The sequence below is a fragment of the Chionomys nivalis genome, chromosome 3 (genome assembly GCF_950005125.1).
Source record: "Chionomys nivalis chromosome 3, mChiNiv1.1, whole genome shotgun sequence".
Taxonomy (NCBI): Eukaryota; Metazoa; Chordata; class Mammalia; order Rodentia; family Cricetidae; genus Chionomys; species Chionomys nivalis.
The window spans coordinates 87,000,936-87,015,701 of NC_080088.1; the positions used below are offsets into that span (position 1 = coordinate 87,000,936).

Here is a 14,766-nt window from a genome sequence, read left to right on the forward strand (position 1 = left end):
GATACATAGTAAGTTTGAGGCCAGCCTCAGCTACAAGAAAGCCTGTCTCAACATTTTCCATCCCTCTTACTGCTCTAGAGGTGATGGGACCTGGGAAAACGAAGCCCATAAATGAGGGGGACTAAAGTTTCATGCAATAGCCAACTCTTTATTCCAAGCATCAGACAAATTTTACTGTGGGGGTTAAGAGGAATCACATGAGTCAAGTATGCAGTCCCAAGGGCAAAGCACATGTGGCTGACAAGCCAAACTCAGCAGAAACATGTCTTTCTGCAGAGGCATAGAAACAAATAACCACAGCCAGTTGTAATGAATCACCTGAAGCAAACTCCCTCCTATGCATTACACCTGGGAGGGGCTTGAAAGCATAATTCATAAAAAAATCTATTATTTGTAGAAACTGAGGTCATGAGACTCTTGGCTTGGTTTCTTGTTTTCTCAAAAAACTTCAAAACCTCACACATCTCCATTCTTGGACAATGCTTTGACAATCCCCGCCCCACTGGAGAAAAGATTTATAAAAAATCACACTGAGTGCTAGAAAGCACATGCACTCACCTAGCAGGTGTGCTAGCCCAGGGTTTAATCCCCAGGATTAAGGTTTGTTTAGAATAATTCATTTATTTGTATTTTGTGTGCATTGGTGGCTTGCCTGCCTGTATGTCTCTATGAGGTTAGGTTGTCAGATCCCCTGGAACTGGAGTTACAGGCAGGTGTGAAATGCTGGAAATTGAACTTTGGTTCTCTGGAAGAGCAGCCAGCACACTTAACCACTGAGGAACCTCTCCAGTGTCCCCAGTATTAAATTTTTGAAAAGAAGCTCGTCTTACAAATTCTTTGGTTTTGTGAACAAAGAAATGTTAAGCCTTTATCTGCTTCAGCCAGGTAGGTTTCATGATATTTGTTTGGTATTTGTTTATCTATATTGTCAAAAAATCTAATCCCCTTGAGCACAAGTTCTAACTATAAACGTCTCTGTCTTTCTTTCTGTTACATAGCCCAGTTTGGTCTCCTTCAGTCGCAGACTCTGGGTCTCTACATACTCTTCTTGCATTCTTATTCATTTGACTGGTAGAGGATTTTTTTGCTTGCTTTTTAGACAGGGACTCAGTCTTCAGTCCAGGCTGTTCCACAACCCCTGATTTCCCCTAGACTGGCCTTGAATTTGAGGTTGCCTGCCTTCCCCAGCCTCCCAAGGGGCTGAGGTTGTAGCTGCAATCCACCACACCCAGGTTTTCTCCTCTTCAGTGCTGAAAATCACATCTGTGCTGTGTGTCTGTTTCTGCCTGTGGGCACACAGGAGCCCTTGCACATCAAGTGGAGATCAGAGGGCAATTTGTGGAAACCGGTTCTCTTCTCCCCTGTGGGGCCCAGGCATTAAATTTAGGTCATCAGGCTTAGTGGCAAGCACCTTTACCCTGAACCACTTCAATGGCCCTGGCCTTTCTCTTCTTAATTTCACATATCTGGTAAGTAGGTGCCAGACAACTGCCTGTTGAGAGAAGAGAAGAAGAAAATAGCAAACACTTGGAAGATTTTAGAGAACTGTACTTATACGTGATTTGCTTAAACCAAGTATAGGCCCTTGACCACTAGGCCAGTTGGGGCTCCAATCACAAACAGCAGAAGCTAACTCAAGTAAATTAAACCAACAACAAAATTAAACAAATTTAAAAAAAACCAAAAACCCAAGTTCCATACCAAACCATTTCCCTCTCCCGAATCACCCCCAAATTAGCAGCATATGGCGTTTACATTGATTCAGTCATTGCAAGGGCTGGCAGTCAAACCCCAGCAAACAGCAGCAGCACCAAAGGTCATCGGTCCCCTCCTTTTGCTGCAGTGATCCTCTGCTCACAACTGGAGACTGACACATCCTCCTTCAGGTGCAAGAGGCGCTGCAAGCCCCATGGCAACCTGCACCACAGGGAAAGAAATTCTTATCCACCTTCCCTTCTCCCTGTTTTGCTCCAGATTTGAAGTCCCACTTACCAGTGGCACCTCATTGGCAGAGTTCATCACTTGTGTTCGTACCCTCAGACCGAGGAAGTGTGTGAGAGCCTCAAGGTTCCCTGGGAGATGCCGCATCTCTTATTAGGGCTGAAACAATGAAAGTTCCCTAAATGTCGGTAGGAATTTTCCAAATGTAGGCAGGTAATTCAGAAAGTGGGCAGGCAGGAAAACTAGACGAGCGATTGATGCCTTCTTCTCTCATGTCCTGTTCAAGCTGTTTTTTGATGTGATGTCCCCAGGTCTCTCATCCTGACCGAGTTCATATAACTCTTACTGCGTGGGTCAAGTGTGACCCCAGAAAGCACTGTGCTAACTAATAACACCTTCTATAAAGCATGCTTCAGATGAAGACGTTCAAACAACTCTAGATGCTACCTATGTTTAAGGAGGAAAACAGTACTTGGTCATCACCAAGCCACACAGCAGCATCTGATTGCAAGGTCAGGTCTCCCTGCTCTTAGAGTCCCTAGGTTCCAAGGGGACAACGCTGACAGGCTGCTGACTTAGCAGGCACAAGGTCACATTCTGTGCCCCCTCTCCTTACCTCTCTCCCAGTGCTGGGAACTGAGGCTAAGAAAGGCCTGATGTTTGCTTGGCAAGTACTCTACCCACCCCCTCCCCCATCCCCATTCTTGGTACATTCTGGTAGCATCCACTAAATAGAAGATACTCCACTAATGCCCAGGAATAGGTCAGACAGAATAAAGCAAGAGCTGGTTCTGGAAGTTTCCCTCTTTCATGAGGTCTGAGTCCAGAAATCATTTTCAGGTGGAATAGATCTATTCATTGCCAGCTGTAGAAGGGGAACTTTGAATTTAGTAATTTCCTTTTATTAGGCCCTTGCCTTTCTTGTGTGTCAAACTGTTATCAATATTCTTTCAAGTATTATTTAGCCATCCAATGGATATTTTTCAACTCTATTTGAAGACTAAACATGGAGGTGGCGATGAGGAGGAGGATGCAATTCTTACCCTGGGTTTGTACATTCTAGTGGAGTAGGTGGATAATCATCAAATAAACCTTAATTTGTGGTTCTGAAAAGAGTGGAGAAGGAAATGCAACGAGATGCTATAAAAAGCAGGTCAAGAGACAGGGCAGCCTCTTTTGAAGACTTAGGGCTGGAGCTAGGCTATGAAAAAGGGGAGGAGTTAGGCCCAGAGGACACTAGGTTATGGTTTATTTTGTGGGGCTTTTTAAATTTTGTTTTTCAAGACAGGGTTACATAGTGTAAAAATCTTGACTATCCTGAAACTCACTTTGTAGATTAAACTGGTCTTTAAATCACAGAGATCTTCCTGCTTCTGCCTCCCAAGTACTGGGAACAAAGATGTGTACAACCACTTTCCAAACCAGTTGTGTTTTTCTTGAGTTGCCTGTTTTAATATCTGCCATCACCTTATTAGGGAGCAGTAGGTGACAATTGAAGTTAGACCACCAGAAAGAGAATTTCTGATGGGACAATCTTGTAGAAGCAAGGTCCCTAGATGAGGGATCCCAGGTCTTTTCCCTCTTTTGTGTCTTTACATGTTTGCTGCTGCTATCTTTCTCTGGTATCTGGCTTGGTGTGACTGGGTGTAGGGAGATCACCACTGCCTGTAATGTAGTGTGTTTTGCTCATGGAAACATCCCATTCTGTTGGAATTACTACCTGGGGGTTACCATGAAGATGATTTCTTCCTTTGTTGTACTGTCTAATTGAGAATAATGTTAGTTTAAATAGTTTTGATGAAAAAAATATAAATGTCACACAGCTAGAACACATTAGTTTCTGTTGAGGACATGGGACATAGGGACATAATTAAGAAAAACAATTGAGTCTCAGTTAGCCCAACTAGTTTAAGTTCTTTTAACCTTAATATTGGTAGATTTTTTACATGTTTCAACATAGCTAAAACAAAGCTATAAAATTTAAACTTAAGACTAAGCTGTTTTCTCAAAGATTTCTGAGTGAAATTCTCAGGAAGACAATCTAAAGTTTTAAAAAGGCACAGAGTTGAGGGAGGAACTCTTTAAGGTGAGGGAGCAAGTACAAAGTAGCCCAATTTTTATTAGCTGACCTGCCTTTCTTGTTAGGACTGGTTGATTACCAAAAGTGATGATTAATTCCTTATACTAGTTTTACCCTAAATCTCCTGACATAAAATAATCTACTGATGAACGGGTATGCACGCTAAAGATTTAAATAATGCAATAACAACAATTTAGAAAGAAAGATTTAAATTAGAGTTAACAGATGGTTTTTCATATATAAAAGTTTAGATTAGTTATTCTTTTTTTTTTTTTTTTTTTGAGACAGGGTTTCTCTGTAGCTTTGGAGCCTATCCTGGAACTAGCTCTTGTAGACCAGTATAGGGCCCATGGGTCTACCCCTATTCCTGGGTTTCATCTTGAGGACAGTTTCCAGCCAACCAGCTAAACATCCTGTTTGTTCCTGTGCTACTTCTGCATCATCAGTTGGTTAGCTATAGGGCCATTTTTTACTCCTCCTTGGGCATGGTATTTTCCCACCTGCCTGGGGGATATCTCATTGTGCAGCAGCTAGGTATTTAAGGTTTTACCTAAGTTTGAATAAATGGCATTCGGCTGATCTCCTTATCGAAAGATCTAGGTCTCTGGATGGAGGTGGGTGGTCCTTGGACTTCCCACAGGGCAGGGAACCCTGATTGCTCTTAGGGGTGACGAGGGAGGGAGACTTAATCGGGGGAGGGGGAGGGAAATGGGAGGCGGTGGTGGGGAGAAGGCAGAAATCTTTAATAAATAAATAAATAAATAAAGGAAAATATATATAAAAAAGAAAGATCTAGGTCTCTTGTGTGCTTTTTCAATTCCAGGCCCTTGGCCGGCTCATAATTTGTACAGTGGCATGTGAACTGTACCGAGAGTAAAGCAGGCATTACAGACCAGAAGGCCTCAAACTAACAGAAATCCACCTGCTGCTGCCCCATGAGTGCTGGGATTAAAGGTGGGTACCACACTGCCCGGTTGATTAGATATTCTTTTAAAATTTCTTAAAAGATTCCTTTCAAAAAAAGCAATGAAGTAATTGTTGCTTTCTTTGTAACTTCAAAGTGTAGCCTGTCAGTAAGAGCCCTGACAGAAAAGAATACCTTGCTTGCCTACATGGTTAAAATATAACAAGTTGATTGGGTATGAATGTATTAGGGTCCTTGGGATAATTTGTTTTTCACCTGTAAAACGTGAAATGTTTAGGCATGTAAAGAAGATTTTAAAAAAAAACATATTTTTGACTGCATTCATTACAATCATTCACTGAAAAACACAATGTCACCTCATTGAGCTTTGCATGTTGTTTGAAAAATTTGTTGGGTTACAGAATCTGTACAGAATGAAAGAGTGTAGAATAACAGAGAGAATAGAGAAGGAAACCATCACTAGAAAGTGTGAGCATGTTTTCCCCTAATATCCCTCAGATAGAAAATTCTAGTACATGCCAACTCTTTGGATTTCCCTTTGAGCCCTACTGCTGGAGGCTGTTCCACAAGTCATCAATAAATAACTTTGTATCCAAAAATCTGTACCCATAAATTTGCAGTTTTCTAATGTTTCAGCTTCCCAGTGAAAAGCCATACGATTATTATTTCAAGGCACCCTTTTTTATTATTTGGTATTCATGGCAAAGCATAAATACAATTCAGAATCTTTACTACACTGAACATAGTAAAATGCCTTTTAGACAAGTAAAAACAGCTTAGTCAGGAAAGTGACTGCAGCCAAGTTTGCACGTGATAACAAGGAGGCAGTAACATGACTTCCTCAAGACAACCAGAAACAGCATTGAAACTGTATGCATGATGCCCACTGGACAGTCTATAACCAGAGACCAAGAGTAGTGCTCAGATCTGCACATCAGGAGAGATCCCACATCAGTCTGCCCTGGGGCTAGAGCACCTCCCCCAGGATCCCAGTCCTGAAATCAGAGACTTCTGTTAGAGACTGAACCAATCTTTATATATTTTGCACAAGTGAACATCCTTGGGGAGACAGGTTTTGGAACCTCGTTAAAAATTTAGTGTGTGAACCTTATGTGCTGACCATCAGGATAATAAAATATAACTTTTGCTAAACAAATTTTGGATATCTACCTTCTTGCTTACTACAAGGGTTGCAACAGTCCACCAACAGTTTGGGTGAGAAAGCTCCTTCTGTCAGCATCCTACAAGATTACTCCAGCCTTTAGGTTCCTCTTCCCTTTGCAGCTCACTATGGGGAGCAAGGTTCTGGACTAGGTCACTACCTGAATGGCAAGGGTGACACCTTCTCTCTTAGCACAGTGTGGAAGTGACCTATTCCTGGAGCTTAATTCCTATGCCTCTATCCTCAGGGTCTCTGCAAGTAATGACAGACTATTCAAAGTCTCATTTTCCCTATCATGGTTGCCACTGCTGTGGGGGCCCAAAAAGATATCCTTGTCAGGTGGCAGGTTAGAGATCAGAGGATACCTTGAAAGAATGTGGTTCATCCCCTTTAATATGTTCCTCGCCATTTCTTAGTCCATTGGAAGCCACAAGTTTCAATCAGAAAAAGGGAAGTCAGGCTAGTGGCAGAAACAAAGTTTGATCTCTGCCACCATGTTTTAGAATCATTAGTGTCTTTTCGCTTTGTGGCTGCTTCCTGCTCACTGCCTGGAGTTGTCTAGGTGTCCCAGATTAACTGTCAATTATGTACAGTGTCTTCCCCATTTTCATTTTGAAACAAATGACCCAGGAAAGTGTAGGACATTTCCTTGAACGATGAAAAAATCCTAGTGGTGATTGGTGAGGCTCCATTTCTATCCTAAGAGCTGAGGAGAGGAGATCTGGTAACTGAATCCCCTAAGTAGAATCCTTTACTACGCTCAACTAAAGGGAAGAAATGGAGGTTGTGTGGACTTAGAAGCTTCTGTAAAACCTGTTGCTTTGCTGTGTGCCACTTCACAGGATGTAGCAGATTTAATTTTATATCCTTTTTCATCCTGAAATACTTGGTTCAAATCTAGGACATTACGCACATTAGGTAAGTAATCTATCTCTGAATTACATGTGAGGCCCATAGATCCATTCATCTGCTTCAGCTAGTAAGGGAAAGATGTCATCAAGACAGTGACTTTTCAATTTGGTCACCATTAGGTCCCTATTTCTGAAAACAAAACGATGGCCTGGTCTATCACAATACCCCAATCCTTTGTACCAAATTCTGTCTTAGTGTTTCTGTTGCTGTGAACAGACAGATGACCATTGTCAAATTTATAATGGAAAACATTTAACTGGGCTAATTAGCAGTTCAGAGGTTTAGGGTATTATCAGGATGGTGAGATACAATGGCCATATGCAGGCAGATATGTTGCTGGAGAAGGAGCTGAGAGTTCTACATCTTGATAAGAAGGTGGCATGAAAAACTGTTTGTCACACTGAACATAGATTTAGCAAAGGAATCCTTAAAGCCCACCTTTACAGTGATACACATCTTTCATCATGGCCACACCTACTTCAAAAATGCTACACCTTCTATTCCATTAAAGTCACACCCAAGGGGTGCCATTTTCTATCAAATTCCCATAATGACCAATTAATATGTGTAGAAATCTTTGAGGAATTCACAGACCATTATCAGAACAAGCAGATAAATACAACAAAGTCACAAAGGAAAGGCCAACACGCATCACATGAAAGGAACTATCCACACAAGTGCACAGCAGCCATGCACAGGGAGAACTCCAGATAAGAGTATCAGCTTGAAGCCATATCAGCAGGAAAATAAGCAGATCCAGCCATTTAAGATGTTATTGATCCTGTTACTGCTCTGTCCCCTGTTCTCCACATTCTCTGTAATATTCCCTGCAGAAATACTGAATGAAATGTAAAAAATTAATAGGACATATGACAGAAATTATAATATGTAATTAAAAAGACAAGGAAAGTCAATTAATGCAGAAATGGTAGATTCGTGGGCTAAAAGACCTTCATTTTTCAATTGTTGACAAAGGAATTCATCTGCATATTCCATTCAATTACCATCAACAGTAAAAATGCTTATGTCAATGTCCCTATGCAGGCTTTATATACCCTGAAAACAATATACATTCATGATAGAGAGACAGCTGTCACTTTGCTGCCTGCTGAGAAAGTGTAGGGACCTAATATGGAAACCCACCATGCATATTTTGAAAATGGCAAGGCTGTATGTATCTGTTACTGTATATGCTGGAAGTCCATTTTTTTATTCATCTTGATACAAGAAATGGTCAGTTGGGAAGAGGGAACCATAGTTAACTAATTACCTCCATCGGAGTAGCCTGAAGGCAAGTAGGTAGAGAATTTTCTTATTCAATCTTTCATTTTTCTTGGACAGCCCACTACGGGTGCTGCCACCCCTGCAGTGATTATTTTGGATGGTATAAGAAAGTGAGCAGGGCAAGCCATAAACAATAAGTCTGTCAGCTGTAGTGGGTTATTATTTTAAGGTTTGTTACATTTTTATGTGGTGAAATGTTTGTTTTAATGATGGAAAAATTTAGTGTTTCATTTGTTTATGTTGCATTTGTTTAAATCTGTGAACCTGTGATTCTTTGCCTGTCTAAAATACCTGAAGGTCTAAATAAGAGCTGAATGGCAAATAGTAAGACAGGTCAAGGACAGATGGGGCTAGCAGGAGAGAGAATAAATAGAGAATTCTGGGAGTAGAGGAGGAAGGAGCAAGATAGAACAAGGAGAGAAAGACATCAGGGGCAGTCAACCCAGCTACCCAGTAAAACACGGAGAAAGAGTGAAAGTAAGATTTACAGAAGAGAAAGATCAAAACCCAGAGCCAGAAGATAGTTGGGATAATTTAAGAAAACTTGCAAGAAACAGGCTAGAATAAGCCCAGATATTTACAAGTAAGGGTAGGTCTCTCTGTGTGTGATTTATTTTAGAGCTCGGTGGTTACACTGACATTTAATTTGTTTTCTAATAAGTAAAGTTTGCCTTAAGATCAGAGATGTGGCGCACGCCTTTAATCCCAGCACTTGGGAGGCAGAGGCAGGTGTGAGTTCGAGACCAGCCTGGTCTATAAGAGCTAGTTCCAGGACAGGCTCCAAAACCACAGAGAAACCCTGTCTCAAAAAAAAAAAAAAAAAAAAAAAAGATCAGAGAGTAAAATTTCCCAACTGATAAATCTTACAGACCAGGCAATGGTAACCCACTATTCCAGGAGAACTAGAACAGATTCTGGGTGTGGACAGGGGAGAACAAGAAATAGAGAACAATAGAGACATGCTGAGGAAAAACCATATTAGAGGGGAGTCATTTCTTTACTCTTAGAAATTTTCCTCATCAGCTGTAAGGCCTCAGCTGGACCCTGAAGAGTGCTGAGGAGCTGGTACCCTGAAAGACCCTGTTTACTTTACTTACCATAATCAATAATTTTTTTCATAATGTTGCCTTCAGAAATTGATTGCCTTCCCTGTATCCCTCTGTGGTGTACTCAATAAACTATTCCTCCTATTCTGATCTGAAAGAGAAACCATACTCCATATGCAAATCCTTTTTCTGTTAGTTCAAAGGACAGTTGACCACATGATTCAAATGGCTAATTTAAACTCTGTGGTGGTACAGGCTATATTTAAAATTTAATTGTGTTAATCAAAAGGACAGAGAGGTCATCGCTGGGGAGAGTAACAGATTGGGATCAAGGCTACCTGTGTCAACATAAGAGAGCTTGTCTCAAAAATATTTTTTCTAAAAGGCTTCATATACAGCTGCTGTAGAATTAATATGCCTTCCCCAAAATAAATTGAATTAAACACTTCAAAGACAAACAAATAAAAATCTCAACAATAACATCATGTTCTGGTTAATGCTAAAAGAGGAGCCAGCTAGAACAGATTCTGCATTCCACATATGCTGTCATCCTTATGTCTTTTTTAGGTTCAGATCTAAAGATATACATTGAACAATATAAATAAGGAAAAGAGATTGCAAGTCTAGGCACCCAGAACAATGAAGATTTTGAGAGCAAATCTTTCTTTTAGATCAAACATTATGATCTACATTTAAAAGAAATACTAAGACGTTTAAAAGACGTATCATTGTCACAATTCTCATATGAAAGGTAAAGATCAAAAATACAGAAAAATATCAAGGAAACATTCCCTGTCACCACTGTGAAAGCTGAGCTCTTCTAACCTTAGAAGAAGGTTGCTTTTGCCTATGAGAGTTTCAGGGAGCACTCTGGACACTGACCTGAATCAATCACAATCATCCTTGGAACTCTGGGTCTCCCTCCATGTCCAATTTACCATTCTCACCTCAGATAAATTAACAATCTTGAAATTCCTGCCTCTACTTTCTAAGTACCGTGGCTACAGGTCTGTGCCACCACACCTGACTTAGATTACTTCAGCTCCTCATTCTTTGGAGGAGCAAAAAACAGTATTACACTTAACCCTATTCAAAAAGGAATTATCTCTATGAGCCTGGGTTTCACCACTTATAGAATAAAGTCAGAACTGTGCCCTGGTCCCTTGATGGGTTATAACAATAATAAAGAAAAACTATATTGTTCATAGATGGAAGACTAGATTTTACAGCAGGAGGATTGCATTTGATAGTTGCCTTCTTGTTACAACAGTTAGAAACAGAGACTATGTCCTGGCCATGCTAACCACCCAGTTCAGCCACTCTTCCCTATTAAGATAACAAAAAGAACAAGTCATCTAGTTGTGATGGGCCCATAAATAATGCAGACACTCTAGAGATAAGGTGGGCAGATCTCTGACGTTCTAGGACAGTGATGTTAGGACAGTCAGAAATTCATAGTCACACTATTGCTTAAAATATATATATACATATATATATGTATATATATATATATGTATATATATCCCAAAAGTAAACATAAAACTACAAAGTAATTCTTTTAAATATAGGGTCCAGATTGAAACAGAGAATTCCCAAGAGAAAAATCTCAAGTGGCCAAGAGACATTTAAAGAATTGCTCTACATCTTAAGTCATCAGAGAAATTCAAATCAAAGGACTCTGAGACACAATCTTACACCTGTCAGAATGACTAAGATCAAAAAGACTGGATACCTTTTGTTCGAAAACATGTGGAGTTAGGGGGACACAATTCCATTGCTGGTAGAAGTACAAATTTGTACAGCCACTTTGGAAATCATCTATTGTGGTATACCAGAAAATCATGAATCAATGTACCCTAAAGACCCAACATTGACACTTTGGGTATATAGCCAGTGAATGCAAAATCATACCACAAGGACACTTGCTAAACTATGTTCATGGCAGCACTATTTGTAATATCCAGAATCTTAAAAAAAAACTCCCCTCAACCAAAGAATGTTTAAGGAAAACATGGTACATTTACACGTGGAATATTACTTGGCTGTCAAAAATGGCAAAATGAAATTTGCAAGAAACTAGATGGAACTCGAAAATAATCATCCTGAGTGAGGTAACCCATATCCAGAAAGAAAAACACATCATGTGCTCACTCATTAGTGGATACTAAATGTAAAGTGAAGGATAACCAGACTACAATCCATATATCCAGACAAGCTAGAAAACAAGGAGGATCTTCAGAGTGATGCATAAATTGCCCTTGGAAGAGGAATCAAATGAGATCTCCTGGGTAATCTGGGCATGGTCAAGGTAGTGAGGAGAAGATAGGGGATGAGAACATGATGGAAAAGGATGGTCAAGTTGGGGAGGAATGGAGTGGGAGAGCAATGAAAGAGTTATCTTCATAGAGGGAGCCATTATGAGCTTATGGAGAAATCCGGGGCTAGAGAAATTCCCAGCAATTCACAAGGTTTACCCCCCCTTCTAAGAATCTTAAAATGGTGGAGAGAGTGCCTGACCTGCCCTTACTCTGTAACCAAACTGGTGATGACCCTAACTGTTATCACACACCCATCATCCTGTAACTGATAGGAGCAAATGCAGAGATCCACAGCCAAGCACCAGACAGAGCTCTGGAGTCCAGTCAAAGAGAGGCAGGAAAGATTATATGAACAAGAGGGTGGGGTTGTTAAGATCATGATGGGGAAATTCATGGAGACCGCTGATCTAAGTTAATGGGAACTCGTGGACTCCAGACCAACAGCTGGGGAGCCTGAACAGGACTAATCTAGACCCTCTGCATGTGCCAACAGATGTGTGCCCTGGTCTGTTTGAGGGGTCCCTGGCAGTGGGACCAGGATGTATTCCAGGTGTATCAGCTGGCTCCATGGAAACCATTCCCTATGGTAGGATGCCTTACTCAGCCTTGACATAGGGAGAGGGGCTTGTTCCTTCCTCTACTTAAAGTGCCAGGCTTTGTTGCCTCTCCAAAGGAGGCCTCACCCTTTAGAAGCAGTGGATGTGAGGTGAGTTGGAGGGAATAAGGGTGGAAGCAGGATGAGGAGAGAAAAAAGGAACTGTGTTGGTATGTCAAATGAATAAAAAATTTCAAGTAAGAGATTTTTGGAAACTAAAAAGAGTAGAAAAGATAAAAGCAAACTATTAATTACAATCAAAAGCACAATTTTTATTATTTTGACTAATTTGAAACAGTGATGAAAATGTAAGGTAACAAGTGTACCCTACAGGTCCTAACAGGTTTAGGTAGAAAGTAAAATAGATGCAAAGCTAAGTAATTTAATGAAGCCTTATAATGATTATTCCCATCTGCAAATCTCTCCCCCATTCTCTCCTCCGAGATCCTGAAAGTGAGTGCTCTCTGTAATAATCAACTCCTTTTATGGCTAAGGCCTGACTTATGCTATTATCACGCAATGATCGTCAGCTGCTTGCATATGCGTGGACCTATGGATAGTGCCCACGTTGTATTCCGGAGTTGGCGGGGGGGGGGGGGGGGAAAGAGAGAGAAACTGTGAATAAGGTCCTGAATAAACTTTGCAAGAAGAGCTCTGGTGTTACGTCTTCTTTGCTGGCCGAGGTGGGTGCGACAAGTGGTGGCCCGTACAGGGAACCTCCAAACCTCTCTCCGTGGAGCCCAGAACTTGCTGCAGTCAGGGGGTGGCACCAGTAAATCCTCAGGTAAGAGGGACTGCGACAAAAAGTGGGTTTTCTGCTCTCACCGGTTGAAAAAGGGAGAGCAGGGTAGAAGTAGGGCCGCGACAAGAGCGGATGGGTTACGAATCTAACAATTGTTCAGATGGGCGCTTCACCTTCGCACTCAATTTTTTTTTTTTTTTTTTGACTCTTAATGAGATGCTGCTTTCGATATGTTGATTGTGTTGTCTTTTGTGTTCTGGACTGAACTTTAAAATATAGGCTTAAGAATTTGATGTTTTGGAAAGGAGGCTTTGTTTTTGTCTCCACAGATGATGAGAGCCTAAGGGTTTATTCGATATTCATGTGGTTTGAATCCTCGAGACCTCCTGAAATCTTGCAGTGGAGTGTGAGCTGCTGCAGCTCCAAGGCCAAGCGGCTCCAGGCTGCTGGCACTGAGGGGCTGCAACATGTTCAAACCCCGGGACCTGCCTTGAGGACCGACAAGGCAAAAACCCTAGGCCTGCTTCCAGCGCAGGCCTCAGGACACAGAAATGCAGCACGACCACAAAAAGCAAGGCCCGTTGGCCTGGACCTCTGTCCCAGTCCAGGGCAACAGGCCAGGGCGGGATCCGCCCCACTCCGAAGGGGTCGGGGCCCCTGTCCTTCGCGCCGAGCGTGCCTCCACCTTCCAGCTTGGTGGGGAGGTGGAGCCTCTGCCTCTTCCCCCTCCACCGCAACTCGTGTCCTAGTGCGGCTGGAAAATGGCAGTAAATTGCAGTAAATACCCCTAAGAATGCAGCGTCCCCGCTCAGCAGGAAGTAGCCAGACAGATTGACAACATCCAAATTCCCTAAGAGATAATTTAAGTGGGACCCTTCAGTGGTTGCAGAGCAGCAAGCCTGCTTTCCTGAGTTCCGCTCCACTTCATGCACCAGTTTGGACCCAGAACGAATGCAGCTGAGGCTAGAAGGCAGCTGGAGTAGAGCTTTGCTAGGTGGCTGTGGTGGAAGGCACATTGCCTCAGCCCAGTCAGTGCCTAGCCTGGCAGATGCTACAGCAGTGCCAGGAGCATCAGCAAATACAACTACAAGTGCTGGAGCTAAGACAAACTGGAGCAGGAGCGCCAAAGAGCGAACAGCTGCTCTGAGCAGGAGCCCTTCAGGAGCTCCTGATGGTAGGAGAGTGGTTTCTGGTGGGTTTGGCTGGGGCATGGCTATCTCTATATAATCTGACCCTGAACAGCATTTGGAGGTCCCAGCCGAGATATCAGGAACTAGGGAACGCTGAGAGTTCACCCTCAGAAGGTGAGGGTGGATTGTGGTATGTGTTAAGCCTGATGTCCTTCACTCGGTTTGGCAGCAAGTGGAACCAACCAAGAAAGAGGGGTAAGCGAACAGGGTTGTCCCCGGCCGGAGTGGACGTATGTATTGGGAAAAGAAAGAACTGGAACTTTCCTGGACTGTGTTATGACCAGTATTCAGTATAAAGACTTTACCCATGCAGCTAATTTGTCTAAAGAATTGTCTTGTTATCTTTTAGGTAATTGGTCTGGAGAATTTGAAAAACAACTTGAGAAGCTGCGGATGGCCATAGTGACTGTTAATTCAACCCGCATGGACGCCTGCTTGGCAGAAGGACTATCCTCCTGGATCATCTGAAGGAGTGGGCGGGAGTAGGAGCCCTAACAGGCTTAATGGTGCTTGCCTCCCTGGTATGCCTATGGTGCATTTGTCGTATGAGAGTTTCACAGCATTGCAATGC

General features: G+C 42.1%; 1 pseudogene; it reads right to left on the bottom strand.

The window, feature by feature from the left end:
• Positions 1 to 2,088, bottom strand: part of LOC130871358 (zinc finger protein 431-like) — an 80,786-nt pseudogene extending 78,698 nt beyond the window's left edge.
• Between the last annotated feature and the right edge of the window lie 12,678 nt (positions 2,089 to 14,766).